Source organism: Hesperophylax consimilis, chromosome 28 (genome assembly GCF_061612785.1).
Source record: "Hesperophylax consimilis isolate HC1 chromosome 28, BYU_Hcon_1.0, whole genome shotgun sequence".
NCBI classification, from domain to species: Eukaryota; Metazoa; Arthropoda; class Insecta; order Trichoptera; family Limnephilidae; genus Hesperophylax; species Hesperophylax consimilis.
Window position 1 is genome coordinate 952448 of NC_142863.1, and position 27102 is coordinate 979549.

General features: G+C 33.5%; 1 long non-coding RNA gene across 1 annotated transcript in view; it reads left to right on the forward strand.

Annotated features, from left to right (window-relative positions):
* Positions 1 to 743: 743 nt before the first annotated feature.
* LOC149409999 (uncharacterized) overlaps positions 744 to 27102 on the forward strand; it is a 213868-nt gene continuing 187509 nt past the window's right edge. Inside the window, exon 1 of the long non-coding RNA XR_016305043.1 lies at positions 744 to 975. This is a non-coding gene — a long non-coding RNA (uncharacterized LOC149409999). The remainder of the gene's footprint in view (positions 976 to 27102) is intronic.

The following is a 27102-nucleotide window of genomic DNA, read 5'->3' on the forward strand; positions in this document are numbered from 1 at the left end:
TGCATAGTATTTTTGCGGCACGTTCCAGAGTGGAAGTTACTATCAGTATCGCCCTGGTGTATGAACAACATTCAGAATTGACAAGTTTTGTGATCAGATCAAAATAGCCAGGTATTTCCTCACCTTCCTCCTCCCTATCTCCTTCCCCTACTCACTACTTGCAGCCTCACAACATACCCCGATTAAGAATGCCATAGTCTCACTAGCTGTAGGGACTCTTGTACAGATTTATATAAAAAATAAAGACAACTAGGTTATATTATATAGTGTCAAAATTTTGATTGTGCGGTGATGGATTACTTAGCTAACGGAGAAGAATTCATTCAATGATCTCATTTCAGGACAATAGCTTTTTGTAAACTCTCTGAAACAGGCTGGGTGATAGAAACCCTTAAAGAAAACAAAGAATAAATTAATACAACGCTAAAAAACGTATTGCGTTTAAAAGAGATAATTTCTGGAGGCATTTTATATTCTATTGAAGGCATAATGGCTCCTCCGCCTATTTCTTCGCATTTCCTCGAAGCACACACATAATAATAAAGGACGAATTAACATTAAACTATCATAAATCTCTTTCCATTCTAAGAAAACTGACAGTTAGCTAAGTCCAACACGCAACTTTCAGCCACGCTCGGCAATCTACGGAAAAGATCGAAGATTCCCGAACGCCGTCGGAGTGATCACGGATCGCGACGCCAGAAATAATAAGCGTCCAGCGTCCAGTGCAGTTTCGACGCTCGTCGAAAGACGACGTCCCGGGTAAAGCGCTACTAAAAAAATTGTCGCGATAGTGCTCCGATTTACATAATAACGTGTGTTATAAAAGTGTTTTAGAGAGTGTTGTGAAAACGTGTTTTAAGTAATTAAAAATTGTTTTAAATTAATGTTGTTTGTAGAAAGTGTTTGTTTTTTAATACGTTTTTCTTGTGTGTGGATTTAGTTAGTATGCAGTCAACCTAGACAGATATCTCGGTGAGTGCTCTTCTTACGTTCTAGAGATATTTATATTTGAACACGTTATTTGAGTTTGATGAAATCTTCAAAAGAAAATTTTTCGCGTCTCTCACTACAAGAGATGAGGAATATGAAATGAGATTGTGAAATAGAAAAACTGTTGTTATTTTTTTTAATTTTTCATTTCTGACATCGTAATATTTAAACGGTAGATGGTATAAAAGTTGTTTTTGAAGTTTCTTACGGCGCGTCCGTAATTTTTCTGCAATTCGCTTTCGGATCACGTTTTATTTAAGGGCATTAAAATTGAAACAAAATCTGATGATTGGACGTTACATATATTGTTCCTACAACATTAAAAATTGTTGAAATCTATAAAATATTTTAACCTATTTTTATACTAGATGTATTAATTATGCATGATGTATTACGAGGTATAAAGTTAAATGTATTAACATTTTTAATGATGTATTAAATGTGTATTTATGTGTGCGTATTCATTCCTCAGTTCAAAGACTATGTAGGTTTAGACATAAATATTCCTTGCTAAAATTTTAATGAGATATTTCTAAGTTTCGCTAATATTATCTTATACAATCTGGGAGTTACTTTTTAACTTAATATTTTGTCAAACATCCTGATTTAGGTTATTTGCTGTAGAAAAGAATTAATATTTATTTTTTATTTTTTTAGAATAACTTAGTGAGTAAAACCTCAAATTGTAATATTTAATTATTGAAGACAATATTAGCGATTCCTAAACGAAAATCTGAAACAGAAAAATCAGCTCAATTGGTAGAGCGGTGTCCCGGCAAGGTAAGGGTCCTGGGTTCGAGTCGATTTTTCTGTTTCAGATTTTCGTTTAGGAATCGCTAATATCGTCTTCAATAATTAAATATTTATTTTCTCTACTCTCTTCTCTGTATTTATTGTACTTATGAGTATTAGTTTGATTTATTTTGTTAAATATTTTTTTTAAATACGTCTATTTTAATTTAACTCTTGTTACCGTGAATGAATAAATTAATGCATGCTAATCTTGGGAGTGGAAATAAATCCACTTCCCGACAACCGATCGAGTGGAAACTCACCAGGAAGACTCGTTATTGATGACAATGCATTCTATCAACTTTCGGTGGCAATATTCACACACTGACATATAAGAATTTGTCTGAAATCGGATGACAATAGAGCAGTTAATTTACGAAATATACCCATTGGTAGAGATTTCGACTCCAGTTCTTGGGTAGGATGGATTAACCGTCAGTTAAACCATTTTTTTACAAGTTGTAAAAGACATTCTAAAATAGATAAATTTTAATTCAAAATTTTTATTTTAACGGATTGATTTTTAAATAGTATTGTTAGCTATAGTGCTAATATTGATAAATCGAAATTCATATCCAATTAATGCAACTTTGAATAAATTCATAATTTTTATATTATTAACTCCTTAATTTTAATGAACATGTAATGTATTAATATTTGTTCCAAAAGTTCCAAGGGCGTAAATAAATAAATAAATTAAATGAAATAAGCGTAAATATTTCTGCTTACATTTCATTAAAGTAATTTATGAGTTTTAGAACACAAAATTACGAACCTTTTGGCTGATTTTCACAATAACGACGCTATACAAATAACACAAATAGTATTTAGTTACGCTACAAGTAACTTTAAAAGTAGAACGACCGGATACTGATCCATTCATATAAAACCGTCGACCGTCATATTGACGGCTATCACACGTGGGTGTAATTTTTGGTAAAACATAAAACAAAAAAAGAAAATTGTTTACTTTATTGAATTAACTACACATTTAAAACATGTGTTTTTAACAATACCCGATGCATTTTCTGCAAACGAGTTTCTTGCAAGTATCGTAAGATGCGTCGGTTATATTTTTCTTACAATTTTTATTAATTTGACGCTGTTGTCTTTTAGAAGTATTTTTTTTTAAATATTTATCTGTCAGTTCTTCAGGAGCGAGGTGGAATGAGTATATGGTAAGCTTGAATGGAAAAGGTTGTAAACAAACTCAGCCACTGCCTTAACCGTCACATTGATTATAAATCATTATATTTAAAAAAATATATAAGAAAACAGCTATGTATTTTATTAACCTTAGTCGTTAAAGAAACAATCTTAAAAATCAAATGAATACAATAAACTAAACTAAATATCGGCACATTACATCGCGAAGTCGCCAAAGTGACGGCTACGATCTTTCTAGTGTTAAATACAGAAAAAAACATTTTTTTACAAAAAAGGATTAAAAAACTACATTATTGTAAGTTATTTTGGTGCTATTAAAAATATCTGGTATTTCTACGTGTTGGTTACCTAAGCGGAGTGGTTTGAAGGACGATGGTTTTTTTATGATTAAAAATGGAAAACGGACGGGTTGTTTCGGAGAATCTGAACAATTCATCAAATTTCAACGTTCATTTTCAAGTTCTGTGAAAGATTTTTTCATGTTCTGTTTTTATTTCAGTTTTGTCAAGCAACTAACCTACAATGATATAAAAACAGAACTTGAAGAAGTCTTTCACAGAACCCGAAAATGAACGTTGAAATTTGATGAATTGTTCAGATTCTCCGAAACAACCCGTCCGAACGGTTGTTTCGCAGAATTCGAATAATTCATCAAATTTCAAATTTGATTTTCAAGCTCTGTGAAGAATCTATTCAAGTTCTGTTGTTATATCATTTTTGGCCAGTTGTTTCACAAAATTGAAATGATGAAAAAACTTGAATAGAACCTTCACAGAACTTTATTGAAATTACATTATCACCGATCTCCCATGTGGTGCAGGTGACGTTTTCATGAATCAAGAACAACACATTTTGATAATCGAAAAATATAGTAGTTCAAAATTTATAAAAAATAAACCAGTTAATTACGAGAGTTAAGAGACAAGAAAAATTTAAAAATTAATTTTTATTGCACCACTCGATCTATATTACAGAATGAAATAAAATAAACATTTTTTTATGAACAGTATTATTTTGGTTGTGATTCAATTCTAAAATTCATTTTTCATTAAAATATTTTCACCACAAAAAATCTTTGACGCCGTTCTTACAAATTTGATTACGTAATGGTCAATTTAGTTGCCTTCCAAGCAGTTGATCAGTGTTCGATCTCAGCCACTGCAATATGTTATTTTTACTTAAATTTATCAAGTTTTTTTATGTGATTATTCAGGGGTCTGTCCTAGTAAATAACAGTATGTAATAAAATAAGCCGTCACAAGACGCCTGGCAGATTTGAAACTGATGTTTGAAGGAAGTTAAAATGAAAGAAAACAAGTATTTATATTTTTGATATTAAAAACTTTTATTGTTGATGAATTAAATACCCGAACGCAAAGAAATATTTTAAAAATTAAATTTTTTTAATATTTTTTGTGATAATAGGAGCAAATGTACCGCACATCGTTTTGGCAGCCGGGCGGAAAGAGACGAGGAATCACGAGGCTGGCCGAATAAAGCGTGCGATTCCGTTCAAGAGAGTCCTCCCTTCTTGCCACGTTCTCTCTCTCTCTCTCTCTCTTCTATCCCCCTAGGCGCACGAAAAGATGTTTTTTTTACGTGTAAAATTAACTGACTATCACGCCGTTTTTCCGTAAGGTATGCAGATAGGGTTAGCCACCACACATTCTTGGCACCCATTCCATGCTTTGTTCACATTCGAGCATATGTTAATACCCTATCTACTTGATCAACTATTTGAATTTATAAAAATTTATAAAAATATATAAAAAGTTTTTGTTTATATTTGTCATATTTTTTATTTCGTTATTAAAAATAACATTTTAATATCACATTTAATAGATATAAAAGTTAGTTTTCGTATCTACCAATCAGTTTAATTTTATCCCTAGTTTTCGTATCTACCGATCTGTTTAATTTTATCAGTAGTTTTCGCATCTACCACTCTGTTCCACTTTTATCATTACTTTTCGTATCTACCACTTTGTTTGCGCTTTTATTACTAGTTTTCGTTTCTAACAATCTGTTAAATTTTATCACTAGTTTTCGTATCTACCACTTTGTTTTCCCATTTATTACAAGTTTTCGAATCTACCACACACTGTTTCACTTTTATGACTAGTTTTCATTTCACCCGCGCGCTTAATTTTATCACCAAATTATTCAGTGCTCTTAATAACACGGGTATTATAATAATGGTTTCATTTGAATGTGTCCACAGCGTGCATTATTCATTTGTGACGGTAAGACTATTAACAAACAAACCTACTATTAGTGGTTCATTATGTGATATTTCAATATCACCCGCAATGTCTGCTTAAATCTACCTACTCTTATTCATTTTACGCCCGTACTGATTTTAAATAGTATAAGTTATATGATTTTGTCATGATGCATAATTTAGAACAGATAGAAGTAATTATAAAAATAAGATTACAGTGAACAAAAAATTCATACGTACTTGAAATATAAAAATACAATAAAAAAATATTTTAAAAAGATACACAGATCAGATCAGGTTAACAAAGATACAACCAAAGGTTCATAGAATGGAGTTAGAATAGTTTTTCATATAATCCACAAAATTCAGCAAGGGGTTGTGCAATTTGAACATTTCATTAAATTTTAACGTTCATTTTCGGGTTCTGTGAAAGTCCTGTTCAAGTGCTGTTACTATATCATTATAGGCTAGTTGCTTGACAGAACTGAAATAAAAACAAAACTAGATATTTTTTTTCACAGAACGTTGAAATTTGATGAATTGTTATAATTTTCCGGAACAACCCTTCCTGAACATATCGAAATCACCTAATTATTGGTTTCCGTTAGTAATAATAATAATAAAATGGCATTTATATAGCGCAGTTTAGTGTCATTTCACTTCAAGTGCGCTTTACTATAACAAACTTAAAAATGGTAGTTTAGTATAAGTGGTCATGTTCTTAAAATTATTCCTACTGTGTGTCTTACCCAATACAGATCTAATATTATAACACTAAATACACTGTTTATACAAAATGATGACAAAACTTAGAATAACAATAACAGAAGGACAGGACAAAACAAGAATATTAAAACTAAAACATAGTATAAAACAGGAGGCAGTTTGTGCAGAAATGAGAATCTTCTTAGCAGACATTTTAAAGGGTACAATAAGGAGGCAACCGAAACTAAACAATTACCGGAAGTTTTAGAATATGGCTTATTATAAAATATCGAAAAGAAGTTAAGATTTATGAATGGTAAGATTTTTTACATAATTTGGTTTAAGCCCGTTTAAATTCAGCCAAATTATGGAGATTAGTAAGAGGTGAGGGAAGTCTATTCTAGATGAGCGGGCCTGTTACACTAAAAGAACGATCATAGTAAACGGCTCGATTTGACTTAGAAAGTTCGATTAGACGATTACTAACATATAGATATGCTGACCTTAGAGTAAGCTGTCTATTGTTTTGTCGGACACACAGTTCCGATATATAGACTGGCGCCATTCCTTGCAATGCTTTGAAGGTCTTTGCAGATCTTAAACTCTATTCTTTCTTCAGGGCATCGAAGCCAGTGAAGGCGATCCCGTAGAAGTAGGGTTATACGACAATACTTAGATTCACCAAAAATCATTCTCGACGCAGCATTAAAAACTGACTGGATTCTATTTATTTGTTTCTGAGGTAGGCCGGCACATGAACTATTTTAATTTTATTTATTTATTATATTTATTATATAAGTACATTTTTGTTTATTTGTTACAATAAATGATCAAATATTTCAAGACCCCTCTTCCATAGAAGCATTAGCTTGTGGCTGGAAGAGGAAAGTACATTGTTTTATTACAATAAGTAAGTAATTAAAAATAAAATGATTTTAAACTTATTTGAAGTGAGTTATTCTTAAGATTAATTCAATTGGAAACATTTTTATTTTTTGTAAGTTTGTCTTTAAAATATTTTTTCACAGTGTTTATTATTTGGATGTTATCATTAATGTTTCTAATTTCTTCAGGTAGTCGATTGAAAAAAATTCTTGCTCGGTAAGTGTAATAATTTTGTGCAAAGGAAGTGTTTAATTTTGGGCATGGAAAAATATATTTAAGTCGAGTACGGTTTTCAGTTAGAAATTGATACTTGTCTTTTTCTTTTATGATTTGAATTAATGCATTTTTAGTATAAAGATCTTTAAATGAAGGCACTTGAAATTCTTCGAATAATCGATCCGTTGGGTAATCGGAAGGTTTTCGTAATATTATTTTAATTATTAACCTTTATTAACCTTTGTACCACTTCTATTGGAGTAAGGTTAGTTTTGTATGTAGATCCCCAACTAATGATACCATATTGTAGAGTTGATTGGACCAAGGCATAATATATTAAATATAGGTTTTTTAAAGACAAAAAATTTCTGATTCTTAAAAATACATATATCAGTTTTCTGATTTTTTTTACAATTTGTCATATTTGTTCCTTCCAATTCAAATTTTTATCGATAATTACTCCTAAATATTTGATTGTGTTTGTGTTTTTTAGCATTGTGCAGTTTTGGAGACAGTAATTTTTATTATGTATTTTGGAATATTCATGAATGAATGATAATGTTAAAATTTTTAGGGATGTCTTTTGTGTGTATTGCAAATGGAATTACATATGTTTTATCGCCATTTAGTGATATCAAATTAATGTCGAAGAAATTCTTAAGAGTATTTATGTCTTCAGTGGCTTTAAGTATTACGTTTTCTCCAGTTTTTTCGCTTATTATTAGAACTGTGTCGTCGGCATACGATGTAATTTGGCCATGTAGTGGTTGAAAAAAAATGTCATTAACATCCATATATGGTGAAAAGAATTGGTCCAAGCACTGTACCTTGCGGGATTCCAAAGTCAGAATGTTCTTCTATTGCAATTGTCCATACGTGAAACGACGAACGAATTGATGAGTGACTTTGCTCCATCAGAGGGAAGGCATCTCCTGATTGATTTTATCTGACTTAGATGGAAAAAACCAGATCTCACAGCTTTTGAAATTTGCGATTCAAGAGAAAGACCATTGTCCATAGTGAAACCCAGAAATTTTTAACCTCTGTATCGGAGAATTAGCAATGTAGTTGCGCTTCTGATTATTGTGGCTTGTTATTCTAGTGGGTATGTTTAAGTTTAGGCAAAGTGCATAGTAGACTTTCTACCGATAATTTTAATTCAGCATATTGCGTATGTTTCTAAATTAGTACACGGGCTTTGTGAGTTTCTTCGTAATGCTATTTATGTGTAGATAACTTTATGCCGGGATCACAAGAGAAAAATACAATACTGTTTTATCGCAGCTCCAGATCCACAGATCCAAGTGTGAACAGTAGTTTGGAAGACAGAACAACGAACCAAGACACTGTCCCAAAGAAAGATGGGCAAGCTGTCTCCGCAGGATTGTTTCTTACCCCCACCACAGCGCCCGGCTGCGTTGTCCACTTTTTTACAAAACAGTAGGACAATATCCAGTTCCTCCGCGTGTACGTATCTCGTATTTCAGCTTAAATTGAACACTAAAATACATCTTAGTATAAAATACCGATAAAAAGATAATATTTTATTAACGCGCGTCGTCGTTTTTCCATTTTGACAGCGTTCCGCGGTTCAACTACTATAGCATTGTTGTACGCACGGAACAGGGACAGGACACTATTGTATTGTCTTCTGTATTGTCCTTGTGTGATCCCAGTATTAGTTACTCGTATGCAAAAACACTGCCAATATGAAAAAAATAAGCCCATTAAAAATGAAACGAAAACAAACTTAAAAGACACAACATCAAATTCATACCATCAAAATATCAACAGACTGGCGACTGCATATTATTACAGAAGACGACTTGCGATTGTCAAAATGTATTTTCTTGAAAAACAAGATCTCTACGAAAAAAGAAATAAGAAAAAATGAAAGTAATTGAATGTTTTCTTATTTTTCGTATGATCTGAGCAGAAACGTAAATAATTAAATAACCATGTATCAAATCTAAACACAGACTTAAATTTGTTCAAAGGACGGCGGTCCGTCTGACAATCCGCTTTTAACCGACCGATTGCCATCTTCAATCTAAGTATACATGCTGAGTCTGTTTTACAGTTATTTTAATGGAGCCTGCTCAATGGAGCTCACAGCATTGATCCCGGTGCACGTGCGTGAAACTTGACGTACACGAGCGTAACACCCGTTCACAGTTGATGTTGGCTTCTTGAGAACGGGTCATTTCTTCGATTCTCGTATGTGGAACGAGCTACCGTCAAAATCCTAAGAACCTCTTCAAGACTTGCGTTAATAAATCTCTCTTCACAGCCCTTACCTTAACACGCCTCACAGTGCTGCCCAACATTAGTTAATATAAGATATTTTGACTTTTTTTTTTAAATTTTCTAACGTGACAAAACTGCCCGAAACTGTTTTAATATAATCAATTAGCAATAGGAACAAATAATTCTTTTAATTCTTTTACTGATTTCTAAATTGTAACAGATATAGTTAAAAATAGAAAAAAATTACGAGTTGAAAAAATTCAAAAAGGGTGCGTGGGTCTTATAATAAATTTTAACATATTTTTAAGATTAAAAATCATACATAGCAAAAATGTTTGTTCACAAAAATAAATACACAATAGCTATTAAAAACGTTGTTGTTTTTTTAAAATTTCAAGATGTATTCCTTTTTTTTAATGTGAAACCGCATAAAAGTCCCAACTGCTCCCACCGTCTGGAGCATAGCAAAGCATCCCCAATTGGGGTAAGTTGTGAGGATGAAGAAAGTGGGGAGGAGAAGGAGACGAGGTAGAAGAGGTGGAGAAGTACCTAGCTATTCAGATCTGGTCACCAAAAACGGCCAATGCCATTTCAAGTAATGTTTTAATTCTGAATGTTGGTCTGATACCAGGGCGATACTGAAAGTACCTTCCACCACGGAAGGCAAATATATTGTTTGTAATGAGTAAATTGTGAAATAACACAAATTAATAATTAAAATTTACTTGCGCACACCGGGATTTGAGTCCTGGACCTCCAGATTGCTAGTTGAGAGCCGTACCCTACGACCACGGAGGCCATCATTACCCAACCTACTCCCATCATTATAAGCGGAAAATTTGGCCACACAGCAATGGGAAACCAAAGCTTTGGACAACTAAGCCACTTACCGGCTCACATATAATGTTATATTTTGGTTTAAGTTACATCAGCTAAATCTCAGAGGATCCCAAGAAACAAACGTAATTAGTTTCTGAACGACTTGAATGTTTATCTACAAGAAAACACATACGCCCATCCTAAGCAAGCAATAGTTCTGCCATTTCTTGGAGAGTGCTTCGTGTAACAAATATCTTGTAGATGTATCAAGTTACTTGGGGATGTTTCTTTCTCTCGATGGGATTAAAATTCACTTTCGTAGCCCTTAGCTGTTTAAAAAATCCTCAATTTGTTTTAAATGTACGTAAATTAGTAATTAAGAATTTAGTATTTAGAAATTCCGAGAGATTCAAACGTTACGTTCTGGATATATTGTATATCTTATAAATAATTAAGATAAACACTGATATAAGTGCAGTGTGTGTGTTTGTCTGTATTGAATTAAGCTCAATTATAATATGTTTATTTTAGTTGAAATTAATTAAATATTTTATATTTCCTTTCTCGAACAGATATATATTTTTTGGTGACCGGGTATCTCATCAAAATGACAGTTCAACACACCTACAAAAAGTGACATAAAGTCATGAAAAGTGATGAAACAAAAACTAGATTAAATAGGTCACACATGTAACTAGTAAACCTAGTTTTTGTTTCATCACTTTTAATTAGTCTATATCACTTTTTAAAGGTGTGTTTTATTGTCAGTTTAATGACATATCACGAATATAACCATTGTGAGGCTAGAGATCATAGGGAGAGAATGGAGATGAGTAAGAGGGAGGTTCGGATGTACCTGGGTATTCAGATCTGGTCAACGAACACGGCCAAAGCCGTTTTATAAATAAAGTTTTAATTCTGAATAGTGGTCTTACACCAGGGCGATACTGAGAGAATCTTCCACTCCGGAACGTGAACAATTAATCAATTAAAATTTTCTTGCGCTTGCCGGGAATTGAACCCAAGACCGTAGGCTTGCTGGTTGAAAGCCTTACCCCTCGACCACGGAGGCCGTCTATTTGGAAATTAAACAAGTAACATTAAATATATGGTTATAATTTGCGAAAAATATTTGATAAATTTTATATTTGACGCAGGACAAATTCTACCATTAACTAACGAGATTTGAAAACTAAATTATAGCAGGAATGTTGACAGGTAAAATTCCCGTAGGGTTCGTAATGTTATTTTCTAAAAAAAATAATAAACCCTTTCATATAAAATGTTTGTTTTTTTTTCTTTAAATATTGTCTTCAAAAATTATCTACACATAAAAACATAATGTTTCTTTATTTGTTAGACTCAAAACTACTGGACAGATTTTGTTGGAAATTTCAAAGGTTGTTCTTATTAGTGTTAGGTAGTGCTTAGAGAGCGGTTTGAATTGTAGGAGAAGTAGGGGACGCTCGAGGAAGACTTAACGTATTATATCTGCAATAGAATGAGATACAGAGTCGATATAATGTAGTTTTGGGTGATTTGTTAGTAAAACCGTTAACTAAAAAAAAACGAGTTTGAAACCGAGTTAACTCCACATAGAAAGGAAAAATAATTTCCCTCACTGCCAGGATACTTTGTGGGTGTTTCTTTGATGAGAGGAAGGAGTGAACATGGATCTTGAAGACACCCATGTTGTAGTAGAAAGGACATAAAGAGGCGAGCAAATCAGCCGAGCCGTAGAACTTATGGAATCGCCCATTCTCATGCGACAAATATCTCAGTAAATCAGGTCTGTCTATAATTCCATTAATAATAATAAAAAAAAACTCAAGTCGAAAGGAGTCTTCTATCGGTGAGATTTAATAATTTTATTTTTTTATCAAGTGGTTGTAATTTACAGTTTCTATTGGTAGACCGAGTTTATAGTTCTGAGTTTTTCAACAATTCATCAAATTTCAACGTTCGTTTTCGGGTTCTGTGAAAGTTCTATTGATGTTATGTTATTATTTTATTATAGGCTAGTTGCTTGAAACAACTAAAATAAAACACCTAAAAAAATCATTCACAGAGCTTGAAAATGAAAATTGTTCAAATTCTCCGAAACAACCCGTCCTTAGAAATTTATTCTGATTTTTTTCAATGAATTTTATAATTAGGTCAGTGAGTGATTTTTAAATAAAACGTGGGGTTTTTGCTTTTAACACTGTTTGAATCCCATACCATGACAGTACATAGGGTATTAATATTACAGTAAGGCTACAATGACGATTTCTATTATTCTTCTTCTTTCGTATGGTGGGGGGGTCAGAGGGGGACATCTACGTCTGCGAACCAGTCTAGGGCCGCAGGCGTCTCGATGTAGATATCATCAATCCCGCCGGGGAATGAATGCAGCGGGCATTCGTTAACCACATGTTCGGTGGTCTGCACCGCACCACATTCACACGATTTCTATGAGACCATATGAGCTGTTTTCAAAAGCTAACAAAATGGCCGAGGGGTTAAATAAGAAATCAAGTAAAGCGAAAGTCTATTAGGTTTAGTAACTTTTTATAAAAGATTATTACGTAATCTAATCTAATAATATTATGTTACATATTATTTCCTATGTGAATATATCTGTGAAATGTAGACGTTGGATTCTCATTCATGGCTTCATATGGAGCTACTGTGTGGCTACAAAGTTTTACGTCTTTTAAACGATATTATTATTTGGAACGAGGACGCATAAAAAGGGGAATAAATGTTTAAGGGTTGATTACTTGTGTGTTTACGTTTATACACAGTATCTTATTGTACGGAGTTGATTGGAAAAGAGAAACTGCCGAATAAAAGAAATGTCTACAGAGTGACCTTAAACCAACTTTTTTTTCTTCGTTTATCGCACAGAATTTAGCTACAGAGTTGTGGCTCGGCTCGTCCATATGTGACAAATCTCCGAGCCAATGGCTCTGCGGCTCCGTCATGTATGTGCAGTCACAGTCCGTTCAGTACATTGATGTAGTCAATGTTTCAGTATGAATTCAGACCTGTAGGTGGTACCTCGAGTGAATCCATAATTTACGATTTTAGTTCACAAGTTTTATTTTATTGCGTTATAGTCTTAATGCATTCATATTTTTAGTGTTTTGAATTTTTATATCATTGACCAATAAAATAACGACATTCAAAGTTTAAGGTAAGATTACATAGATTTATATTAGCGATTCTTAAACGATTATTTGAATTAGAAAAAAATAAAAATATACCATAACATCTTGGACTTAAACCCAGGACCCTTGCCTTGCCAGAACGCCGCTCTACCAACTGAGCTAATGGGACCCTATCTCCTACGGTCATATTTAAATGTATCACACTTCGAATAAGGGCTTCCAACATTATCTTCATTTTCTCATCGCACATTTTATTGGCTGCTATCTTTATGTGTGATAGCGAGATTTAACTTGAAAAAATACTGACGCATCTTGGACTTGAACGCAGGAACTTCGCCCTGCTGGGGCGCCGCTCTACCAACTAAACTAATGGAACCCTACGTCCTTCGGTCATATTTAACTGTACCATGCTTCAAATCAGAACTTCCAACATTATCTTCATTTTCTCATCGCACATTCTTATTGGCTGCTATCTTTATGTGTGATTTAATTGAGCAAGATTTAACTCGAACTAAATGCAATCTAGACAGTGTATTGGATAAATTTATCCTATTTTTATTTTAATGTGTGAAATATATTTACTTTTCTCCAAGTCTAGAATGAATATTTATTTTTTTGGAATAACAGTAAGTAATTCTTCAAATTGTAATATTTAATTATTGATGACAATATTGGCGATTCTAATACGAAAATTTGAAACGGAAAAATCAGAAAAAGATACGGTCACATCTAGGACTTCAACCTAGGACCCTTGCCTTGCCGGGGCACCGCTCTATCAACTGAGCTAATGGGACCCTATCTCCTTCTGTCATATTTACAAGAACTACCAACATTATCTTCATTGCCATGTCCATTTACATGTATGCCTGATTGTAGACCTTCATTTTGACGGCTTCCGTGGTCGAGAGGTAAGATTCTTGATTAGCAAGCTGAGGGTCGCAGGTTCAAAGAGTGGCGTGCGCAAGTAAATTTTATTTGATTTATTTGTGTTATTTCACAAATTACTCATTTAACATAATATAAATACTTGGAGCAGGTGGATGAATTTGTGTATTTAGGAAGCATGTTTACGAGAGATGGGAAGGCTGACAGAGATATTGAAAGAAGAGTAAATGCAGGTAACTCCATTAATGGAGGACTGAACGCGGTTGGCGCTAACAAAAAAATGTCCAAAGAAGCGAAGTTAGCAGTCCACAATGGAGTGCTGGTACCTACCCTGATGTATGGAAGTGAGGCATGGAACTGGCAAAGAAAGGATGAAAGTAGATTGAATGGCTGTTGAAATGAGATCCCTGAGGCGTATGTGTGGTAAAACCATGTATGATCGTGTGAGGAATGTGGATATCCGCAAAGAGTGCAAGGCTGATGTAAGCGTAATGAGTAAGATCAAGAAAGGGACGCTTAGATGGTTTGGGCATGTAGAGCGAATGAGCGAAGAAAGGAGTGTAAGGAGAATATACGATGAAAATGTGAATGGTAGCAGAAGTCGGGGACGCCCGAGGAAGACATGGCACGACCAAGTGAATCAGATACTTGAGTCGGGCCATGTCAAGAGTCAGAACAATAGAAGAGTATGTATGAGACGATGTATGAATGTGAATGAGGCAAGGAGTGTGTGCCAAGACCGAGTTGTTTGGCGGTCCGTCCTCTCTGCCTACCCCTGCGGGGAAACGGCGTGATGGTTAGTTAGTTTTTAGTTAGTTAGTTACATAATATATATTATATTTTCATCGCCCTGGTGTAAGACCACCATTCGGAATTGAAACGTCGCTTGAAATGGCTTTGGTCGTGTTTGGTGACCAAATCTGAATAGCCTGGTACTCCTCCACCTTCCTATTTCCATCTCCTTCCCCTCCCCATGACTTGTCTCACTGGCTCCAGACGGTTGGAAGTAGTTTGTGCGGTTTTAGATAAAAAGACAAAAAAATATGATATCAATAATTAATGCTTACCGCTAAGGGTGGCAAATTCGATCAGTATTGCCTGGTACCAGGATTCAGAATTGAAAAGTTGTTTGAAATTGCTTGAACCGTATTTACTGACCAGATCTGAATATTTAATAATACGTTTTCTTCTTCTCTGTCTCCTTTCCATCCCCGCTAACAATAAATCCCAATGGCTCTAAAAAGACAGGAGCAGTTCAGACACTTGTGCGGTATACACACAAAAAAAATATTAGTTGGTTGTAATGTGATATTTTTCCCCAATCACCCTGTACATGACTCGCAAATGGAGCATCCTTTATCACTTTTATGGAAAGTCGATGAAAAGACTTATTTATATGATTTCCTTTCTGGATTTCACGTTTCCAGGGTGGGCCGAAGCGAACTCATCAATTTCACTACTCCGAACGCAAATATTAATAACAACGTCTACAGTCGACACCGAAAGGTGAGACTCAAAGAAGCGCATTTCGGGCGTATCCGTATGTCCAAAATAAGCAAAAAATTTCCTTACTTCTTAATAAATTGATAAAAAAAATCATTCATCGAAGTTCTTCTTTAAGAAGATGATCATATTCATCTACCTCTCTAAGGCTTACGAATCCAAATGATATTTGTGTCGCAACTAGATCCAACACAATCACAGTAGATACTCACACCATTGCGTTACATGCGTACAGCATATTTGTAACTTGTTTTTCGACTGCTAAGAACAAAACTTCACTGAAATTGAATTAGAGGTCATTTTTGTGAACCGTAACTTGTCTAATAATTTACTGTAAAACCTTTACGAACATTCAAAATCAAACAACGTACACACTAAATCATGATTATTTCTTCTTTTTCTAAGGTTTTGGACAGCTTTACAGTGTCCATCTTCAGAGCAGACGTGTAGTTTATGGTGAATTGTGTGTTTATGTATGTAGAAATGATACCGTGCTGCGCGCGATAATTCTCCCAGGTATTTCAGAATAATAATTAGTGAAAATTAATGTGGGTTTCGGCATTTAGTTTTGATGTTACTGTCAATTACCGAATACTAAGAACTATTAAGTTTAGCCACGTTATTTTTTTATATTTTATGAAAAAACACTGAAACTCTTGTTAGATTACTAAATGTGGATTTTAAATAGTATTTTGGTAGCGATTTTAATACAGTTTAAGATGGCGGATTTGTCGTTTGTCATTGTTTAACGTAATATTTATGAAAGACTATATCATGTATTTATTACTGATTGTGAACGTGTATCACAGTTCAGTACTGTGTATTTGGCGTGTATTATTGAGGATTAAAATGGATCGAAAAATTCTAAGAAAAAATTTAAAAACGTAAATTATGAGATAATTAAAATACTTCAAATTTGACAACTTCTATTCTATAAACGACGCGACGTTCAATTTTTGATGAAATCTTTTTTTTTTAATTCTGAATAACGTCGACTCGCCAGAGTTTAACAATTTGAAAAAAAATGCATATACAATCAAGATCAATACGAAAAACCAATTTATTTCATTTGCTCGCATGTAAACGAATTTCAGAAAAGTCAAATAGAAATAACGCGTACATGGAGAAAATTTGTTTATCTCTTCAAATTAATCGTAATCCGGTTAAAAAAGGGAACGAATGCCCTTAACGAATAAACTGATAGGTTACCGGTTAAAATTTTAGTAAAATAGGAATGTACTATCGCGACGTCAGAACACGTGTTCATAAAAATCATTTTGTTTTTTTCCCCATTTCGTCAGGGAAAATGCAGGTACATGAACATGTGTTCCAATATATTAGAAATGTTCTATAAGTTTTATAGGAAACGGCCTGAAATCCCGTTTTTAATCGGATTTTAATAAATAAGGTAATACTCGTTTTTCTCCGTGTACGATCATAAATTTTAATAATAATAATTATGTAATAAAAAAATATTATTTATTTATTTATTTATTTATTAACGCCGATTATAGCGGCTTTTACAATAGAATAACATTTTTTTTTACTTATTATAAATACAGAATATACATAGATAAAAAAAATATAAATACAAAATACATAAAAGAGAACAATAGAAATGGTTATTATAAATACAATGCAACAATGTGTATATATAAATATATAAACAATTAATTTACAATAAATCCCGGATAAACACTTTAAAACTGTATTTGGTTATATTCAATCAGAGATTATGGAATTCTTTCTCTTCTCTTTACTAAAATTAGTTTTAAAACACAATAAAACTCCTATTTTATTGGTAACTTTATCTTTTTAGCAACTTTATCCTATTATCAACTTTATCCAATTAGCAACTTTATCCTATTAGAAACTTTATCCTATTAGCAACTTTATCCTATTATCAATTTTATCCTATTAGCAACTTTATCCTATTAGCAACTTTATCCTATTAGCAACTTTATCCTATTAGCAACTTTATTCTATTAGCAACTTTATCATATTAGCAACTTTATCCTATTACAACTTTATTATATTAGCAACTTTAGCATAAGAATCTTTCCGACTGAAATTTAATTAACTGTCCTCGTATTATATAAGCTGTTTGTTTCTTACAAATGAATAAATAAATGATTTGAAGAATTGAACAGCAAAGGTAAATCATATATAGAAATGTTGATGGTGATGACGGATTAGTACAGTCCCAGAATATTGTTTCTCGTCTAATGGCAACTATCTGAATGAAATCGTAAAAATGAAAATATTGATCGTGTAAGGCAAACATTTTTCATATGGTACCCGATATGGTTTCCATATGGAAATTAGCGTTAAAAAACATCGTGTATAACGCCCATTAGGAATGTTTGTTTGATAATACACAGAATGAGATAAATACATTTGCAAGGAATCCACGGTTTGAAAAAAAGGTTATGTTTATGAATACACATAACATTACAGTATAATGTCTGCCATATTTTGGGTCGGTAATATTAATAAATTAAGTTCGAGGCATCTAGAGAAGGGTAAGGGGAGGGATGGGGTAAAACAGCGACTCGGGACAATAAAAGTAAAATGTCCCGGAAAAAATTATAAAAATGTGTTCCGGCATATTAAAGTGAAACTCGCCGTATAAAATGAGACACGCCGTATATAAACGAAACATGCTGTATGTGTTCAAATGTAGAAATGAAACACAACGTAAAATTGCACATTTAATCCGGAAATGCTTCCTGTAAAACGGATATTCAAAATAATACAATAATATATTCACGGATTTTCCAATACAACGATAAAAGAGCATACGTATTTGATGTGATATTATTTTAGATTTTTTTATGTTTAATCTCGGAGTTGGATTATTAAAATACATTTATTATACTATGTTGTGATACCTCCTTCTTTAGCCAACGTTTCGGACAGAGTTACAGTGTCCATCATCGGAGCAGATGTGTAAAAGATTAATATTGTAATAGACCCGTTTCACCGTTTGATCAAATTTTGATCAAATTCTGAACAAAAAATGTCATGAAATTGATTTTAAGATATTATAACGTTTTCCTTTAATGGTCGATTCTCAGCTAGTTTCAGCTTTCAATAATAATAATTTTCAGATGATCGCAATTCAATTGCGATAGTCTGAAAATTATAACAATGAGACCGTTATGCTTGACAGTTGATCAAACGCTAAAACGGGCCAAGAAGTGGTTTTTAATTAGAAACAAGCCCAAGATCGGCGTTTAATCGGGAACGTTCTAATATCTTGATATTAATATTATGCCCCTGCTCGTAGAGGTTTTGATCAAAATTTCATCAAATACTGAAACGGGCTAGAGATCGGTGTTTAATGGGTAACGTTCTAATATATTAAAATCAATGTTGCATTGATGATTGAGAATTTAATCAAACATGATAAAATGCTGAAACGGACTCGGGAACGTTCTAACATCTTAATATCGATATGAAGGCATCGATCTTTAAGAGTTTTATAAAAATTTGATCGCTTGCTGAAACAAGCCAAAGATTGGCGTTTAGTGGGGAACGTTCTAATATCACTATAATAATATTATGGCACTGCTCGTAGAAGGTTTGATCAACATTGATCAAATACTGAAACGGGCTGGAGACCGGCGTTTAATGAGTAAAGTTCTAATATATTAAAATAAATGTTGCATTGATGATATAGAATTTAATCAAACATGATCAAATGCTGAAACGGGCCAAAAATCGGCGTTTAATCGGAAAAGTTCTAATATCTTAATATTAATTGAATGGCACTGATCATAGAAATTTTGATCAAATGGTGAAATAAGCCGGAGATCGGCGATTATTGGATAACGTTCTAATATATTCAAATCAATTTTAAGCATCCATTATTAAGAGTTTGATCAAATGCTGAAACGGACCAAAAATCAATCAAATCAATGTGGCATTAATCGTATAGAGTTTGAAATACCCTAACCCAAGTAGACTTTACTAAAAAAAATAATTAGTCTAATGTACCGTTATTTGAAAAAATTTAAATTCAAAATCCATAAATCCGTCGATAAATCTTTTTGCTAATGCCGACCGCCTGAATAGGCTTTACCTCGGCATAATTAAAACATTGCTGCTGGTTTCCTGGCAGTTTCTACTGTCTACTGCCATCCTTCTACCGTATAAACATTTCTATACAAACATGGAACAGTGAATTCCTCCCCTTCGAGGCTATAAATCCTCGCCCCAAACGGGCGTTTGCACGAGGGAAGAACTACAACGAGCAGCCGACCGAATCCTGTATCGCTATTGCAATGGAAAATTTACATGCTGATTAACTGAGTTAAAACTGTGGGCACAACTTTAATATAATAACATTGATGTAGTTTTATTTATTTAGAAGCCCGTTAGACAGATACGTAGATATTTAAAAGTAAAATAATAAATATGTGTATATGATAATTATTATATATATTTTATGGCTCGGTAGAACTCCTGACAGAACCTATAAATCCTACTGATTCTTCAACAGAAATATTTAAAAAATCTTTCGTAATCCTACATGTATTTAAAATGACTGATTTTTATTAATAATAATACAAATTAGTCATTTTAAATACATGTAGGATTACAAAAAAATTTTAAAATATTTATGCTGAAGGATCAGTAGGATTTATAGGCCCTGTTAGGAGTTCTACCGAGCCGAACCCTCTGATATGAAAATATGTGGAGTCGGTGAATTATTTTCCCATTTGATCTCTGGTGAGTTGACGTGTTGTTCTTGTATTGTTTTGTATTTATTTTGCTTATATAATGCACTTGCGTAATGTGGATTTACTAGATCATAATTGGTGGATAAGTGTGTCGAAGGATTTAGTTTTTCCTATGGGGAAAATTTAACCCGGACATAAAGTCGGAAAAATAAAAAAAAACATCGTTTTTGTGCAAAATTACCGCAAGGTCACTGTACAAATATATGTGAAAAGTATAAAGTAACGTCACTATCCGGGTCTGTCTGTTTGTGCCCTTAGTTCTTCTAAACCTCCCAACGGATTTTGATAAGGTTTTCATTATCATTTAGAGAATTTCTTCCGGAAGATTTATACATATAATAAATGTATATTATATTTATAGAAAGTAGAGAAAAGACTCCGAGTAACGCCGGGTCCACGGTAGCTAGTATAATATATTTATACAATGATATATTTTATCACTGACTAGCTGATTTGTACCCGGCGTGGTTCGGAGATTTTCTCTACTTTCTGTAAATATAATATGCATTTTTATATATATTTAAAGCTTCCGGAAGAAATTCTCTAAATGAAATTGAAATTCTTATCAAAATCCGCGGTGTGGTTTAGAAGAACTAAGCGCATAAACAGACAGACACGGATAGCGACTTCATTTTATACTATTTAGAGAAGAGAAAAACCAGTTAAACTATTATCAATTTATGTCTAACAGATTACATCTACCGGTTCGTAGATCACTAATACAAAGCTATATGTACAATGCATTTGATTGATTAACTCTGCCATAGGTCACATCAAGTGGTTCGCTACATTTGGTGACTTAGCAGGGGTGCCCGAGGTCATGAAATGAGGATTATCTAGGTCTTGGCGGCGACACCTACTGTGTTGCGATTTGGAGAGACTGATTGAGCAAGATTATTTTCACCTCTCCAGCAGGAATTCCTCGACCCATCGCCTTGCACCGCAGTAGGCGGGATGGATTCAACCGCAAATCACTCCTAGACACACTGATCCCTAGATTCCTCCCACCTCTCATACCTTTTCCTTATTATTCTTGGAATATTTGTTTAAAGAATTGTTTCGAGTAGTTTGTTTGCGATATTGTCTCCATAAATTATGTTAACTCTAGCTAACAGCACCAGAGCGATCTATTGTGTGCTACGTTGTTCGAACTATTATAATTGATTGATTTTCTGTTCAATACTAAATATTCAATAATTCCCAGAAATCCACCCAGAAAATTCAATTTTCTAATGTACATCGATATAATATATTTACTATAAAATATTGGTATATATATTATGTCCGCCTCAGCACAGGTCGCTCTAGTAAGGAGGAATAAGACATGCAATTTAATATATATATTCACTATCATATTTTGTGTGAACAATGTTTAAATCATCGCTATAATAAAACAAAAATTTAAAAACACATAAAATAAAAAATGAGGATATTTGAACATCTATCGTCTCCAGAGGGCCATCAGGTGGGATCCCTTCCAGGCAACCACGACAGTGATGATAGTGTTATTTGATTGGCGTTGTCTGGACCATAAGCTTCCCAAGTGGTGGTGGAGAAGCGCTCTCAAAGAGTGCACTCGTCCCTCCAGGAACATTTCCGTAGCGCTGCAGTATCTCGGTAGGCGGAATAGTTGGCGATAAGAATTATTGTTAACGACTTTTAGCTTATGCCATTGGGATGCAGTGTAATCCACCCACAGTTCTAACATGTACAAGTGCAGAATGCCTATCCTTTTGATTTTTGTACTGCAAAAGTGAAAGCGCCTTACCAGCATACATGCTCTAACGGATAATACATCGGATATATCGGATATATATATACTAATTGGATTATTTTTTTATAAATTTAATTTAGATTAAATTTGATAATATTATTATTAAGTTCTGCAAGTGTTTTAGTTTTTTATTATTGTGACAGCTGTTTCGGCTTACAAGGCCATTTTCAAACTGTGGTTAGTCCACATTGAGACGACGTTTTTATACTATTTCAAATGTAAATTTTGAAGGTGCATACATTGATTTATTACTGGTTACACCGATGACATGATCTATTGTTGGTTAAACCAATCTATGTTTTCCCCTCAGTAAATGGTAATGGGTTCTTAATTATTTACTAATGACTTTATTGCTATGAATTATTTGGGTGCATTATACTGCTTGGGTTTTGTGAAAATACTGAGAAGTGGTGAGTAAATTATTTTCCGTACTTTATTAATTAGTGTTAAATTTGGGTCATTCGTTCGTTTATTGATTTCTAATTGTTCAAGTAAATTTAATCTAATGCCCTTTTTTTCTATATGCAATGGTTTAGGACCCTTGTTGTTAAGTGGGGTATGATTATTCACCAAGAGATGTTCTGCGAATTTTGAGGATGTGTTTTTATTATTATAACATCGTATATGTTCTTGGAATCTAGTTGAGAATGCCCTCCCCGTTTGTCCGATGTAAATGGCGTTACAATCGGCGTGGTCACATTTTAATTCATATATGCCACTGTTCAAAATCCCTATACTCAATAACAGTGGCATATATGAATTAAAATGTGACCACGCCGATTGTAACGCCATTTACATCGGACAAACGGGGAGGGCATTCTCAACTAGATTCCAAGAACATATACGATGTTATAATAATAAAAACACATCCTCAAAATTCGCAGAACATCTCTTGGTGAATAATCATACCCCACTTAACAACAAGGGTCCTAAACCATTGCATATAGAAAAAAAGGGCATTAGATTAAATTTACTTGAACAATTAGAAATCAATAAACGAACGAATGACCCAAATTTAACACTAATTAATAAAGTACGGAAAATAATTTACTCACCACTTCTCAGTATTTTCACAAAACCCAAGCAGTATAATGCACCCAAATAATTCATAGCAATAAAGTCATTAGTAAATAATTAAGAACCCATTACCATTTACTGAGGGGAAAACATAGATTGGTTTAACCAACAATAGATCATGTCATCGGTGTAACCAGTAATAAATCAATGTATGCACCTTCAAAATTTACATTTGAAATAGTATAAAAACGTCGTCTCAATGTGGACTAACCACAGTTTGAAAATTGCCTTGTAAGCCGAAACAGCTGTCACAATAATAAAAAACTAAAACACTTGCAGAACTTAATAATAATATTATCAAATTTAATCTAAATTAAATTTATAAAAAAATTAAATGGAGTTCTACGAATTAAACACAAAAACAATAAATAAAAAAAAAACTAATTGGATTAGATTCACACATTACTATAATTCGACTCCGTTAAGCATACAGTAATGCGTAAAGTCTTCCCTACTTTTTCTACAACTCTAAACCATTCTCTAAATTCTCTTGGCACTAATTTTTAAATTTTCTGAGAAATCGGTCAGCTAGTTTTTGAATCTACAAGGGTCAAACAAAGAAACATTCCTAAGATTATCGATGCAAATATCCACAAATAGTTAATGGTACACGTTCCAAGAGACAGAAATTTAATATTATATGCGTGCAAGAGATAGGAAGGCTGTTAAGGACATTGTCTGATGGGTGAATACAGGAAACTCAATTAATACTGGACTTTTTTTTTTTTTTTTTATAGTGAATACCTCACAAGAGTCCCAACTGCTCCCGTCTGGAGCCAGTGAGACTATGGCATCCCCAATTGGGGGATGTTGTGAGGCTGAAGGTAAGTGGGGAAGGGAAAGAGGAAGGTGGGGAAGTACCTGGCTATTCAGATCTAGTCACTAAACACGGCTAAAGCCATTTGGAGCAACGTTTCAATTCTGAATGGTGGTCTTACACCAGGGCGATACTGGTAGTATCTTCCACTCTGGAACGTGCCGCAAATATACTATATATTATTTTAATTAATTAATTGTGAAATAACACAAATTAATCAAATAAAATTTATTTGCGCACGCCGGGTTCGAACCCGCGACCTTCGGAATGGCAGTCCAATGCGTTACCACTGGACTATGCCGGCCGTCACTGAATGCACTATTCGCTGCTAAAAAGTTGTCCAAGGCAGCGAGAACCAAGGGGAACCACAGAGCCTTCAAGGAAGCCTATAAACCCACAGTGAATAACCCATAGACATTTGAAACAAAGGAAATGAGATATGAACCATTATTTGTATTACTAGAGCAAACCCGTGAAATATCATACGATATTCTAATGATAATCATTCTAGCTAAAGAGAATCTGAGAAAATCACGAAACTGACGATAATTAACGTGATAAGAATGTGTGTTTTTTTTGCAGAATTTGAACAATTCATCAAATTTCAACGTTCATTTACGGGTTCTGTGAAAGTACTATTCAAGTTCTGTTGCTATATCATTATAGGCTAGTAGCTTGACAGTACTGAAATAATAACAAAACTTGAAAAAATCTTTCACAGAACTTGATAATTAACTTTGAAATTTAAATAATTATTTAAATTCTCCGTAACAACCCGTCCTTAGTAATTTAAACAAAACCAATACACATTTCAAATGAAGAAGTAAGGCGATGCCATACGTAGTAATGCAAAATCATGTGTTTTTGGTTTGAAAATTTGGTCGCCGAGAAATGTTTCAGATGCTTTAATTAAATACTACGAGTAGAATACATCTTGGCCTTTGAAATAATCGAGTATTTTTTATCCCAGAAAAAATAATGTATAAGGCCTACGAAAACTGCTTTAATGTTCAAAATCTCCTACTTACAATCTCATTTTTATTTATAATTTTATTGTATAATGTGGAAAATTAAGTTATTTCTAAAATGATAGGAAAAAAATTAAATATTTATGCCTGAACATCCACAAAATAAAATAAAAGGCACTTTTTGGCCATGTTTTTTTCTTGCATAAATCAAAACAGGCGGATGGTGTTAAGCGGGAATTTAAACCTTATCGCCATCTACGTAAGGGTTGTTATTGATAGCGGCTCAATTTAAAATATTACACGACGTAGTGCATCGCCTTAAAGAAAATCTGTTAAAAATTTATTGTATTATCGCATGATTCAACACAATGATAATATAACACACCTTTAAAAAGTGATGACACAAAAACTAGGTTTAATAGATTATGTAGTTAAGGCAAATATTTTAGTTTTTTTTCATCGATGTTAATGAATTTATATCACTTTTTAAAGGCGTGTTGAATTTTCATGTGTTTAGTTATCACCGAACCGTTATTTTAAAGTAAAGTTAGTATACGTTTTGAATATAATTTTTGAATTTTGCGAAATTTTAAACTACAACCAAAATAAGTTGGTAAATTATGGAAAATAGGGACACGCCTAGTGTGCACATTTTATTTAAATAAACACTTAGTACCAGTTATTTTAGTTGTTCAGTTATTTCATCTCTTCTTCGCTATCAGCGTCTGTGTGTTTGTGCGCTTAGTTTTTCTAAACTACGTAACGGATTTTGAAAGAGTTTTCACTATCATTTAGAAGAAACTACAAGCCAAAAATTTGTATATTTTTGTTTACCTTATATTGTAGGTAATAGGCATTAAAATCGCTTGACAAACGGAGTCTAGAAACGTTCGATTTTAAGCAAAAAAACTGGTTTTTATTTATTTTGTAAATAATTTTATAAGAAAGCAAAAAAGTTAATCAAGTAAAATTGTCACAGAAAATCTTGGATATAATACTGTATTTTTTTAAAGTTGTTTTCTTTACGCGCTCATACATGTCTATTGTAAAAATATATTTTTTAGTAGTTTGAATTTATATTTTTTACTGAGTAATTTCTTTTTTTTTGTATTCTATTCAAACGAAGTGATAGGAAAACCTTCAATTTATCTAAAACATATTTTTGGTATTCATAATGTCACCGTGGTTATTCAATCTATACATGGATAATTGTATGCAAGAATTGAAAGATGTGGGATTGGGCGCGAATTTGAGTAATCTGAAAGTATGTTGCCTGTTGTATGCTGATGATGCGGTGCTGATTGCTAATAGTATGGATGATCTGCAGTCTCTCGTGTCTAGGATGAACGAAGTATGCGTGAAGAATGAGTTAATGATGAATGTAAGTAAGTCTAAAGTAATGGTGTTTGAAAGAGAAAGTACGAAAACAGTGTGCAATATAGTTGTGAATGAGGAATACTTGGAGCAGGTGGATGAATTTGTGTATTTAGGAAGCATGTTTACGAGAGATGGGAAGGCTGACAGAGATATTGAAAGAAGAGTAAATGCAGGTAACCCCATTAATGGAGGACTGAACGCAGTTGGCGCTAACAAAAAATTGTCCAAAGAAGCGAAGTTAGCAGTCCACAATGGAGTGCTGGTACCTACCCTGATGTATGGAAGTGAGGCATGGAACTGGCAAAGAAAGGATGAAAGTAGATTGAATGCTGTTGAAATGAGATTCCTGAGGCGTATGTGTGGTAAAACCATGTATGATCGTGTGAGGAATGTGGATATCCGCAAAGAGTGCAAGGCTGATGTAAGCGTAATGAGTAAGATCAAGAAAGGGACGCTTAGATGGTTTGGGCATGTAGAGCAAATGAGCGAAGAAAGGAGTGTAAGGAGAATATACGATGCAAATGTGAATGGTAGCAGAAGTCGGGGACGCCCGAGGAAGACATGGCACGACCAAGTGAATCAGATACTTGAGTCGGGCCATGTCAAGAGTCAGAACAATAGAAGAGTATGTATGAGACGATGTATGAATGTGAATGAGGCAAGGAGTGTGTGCCAAGACCGAGTTGTTTGGCGGTCCGTCCTCTCTGCCTACCCCTGCGGGGAAACGGCGTGATGGTTAGTTAGTTAGTTAGTTAGTCA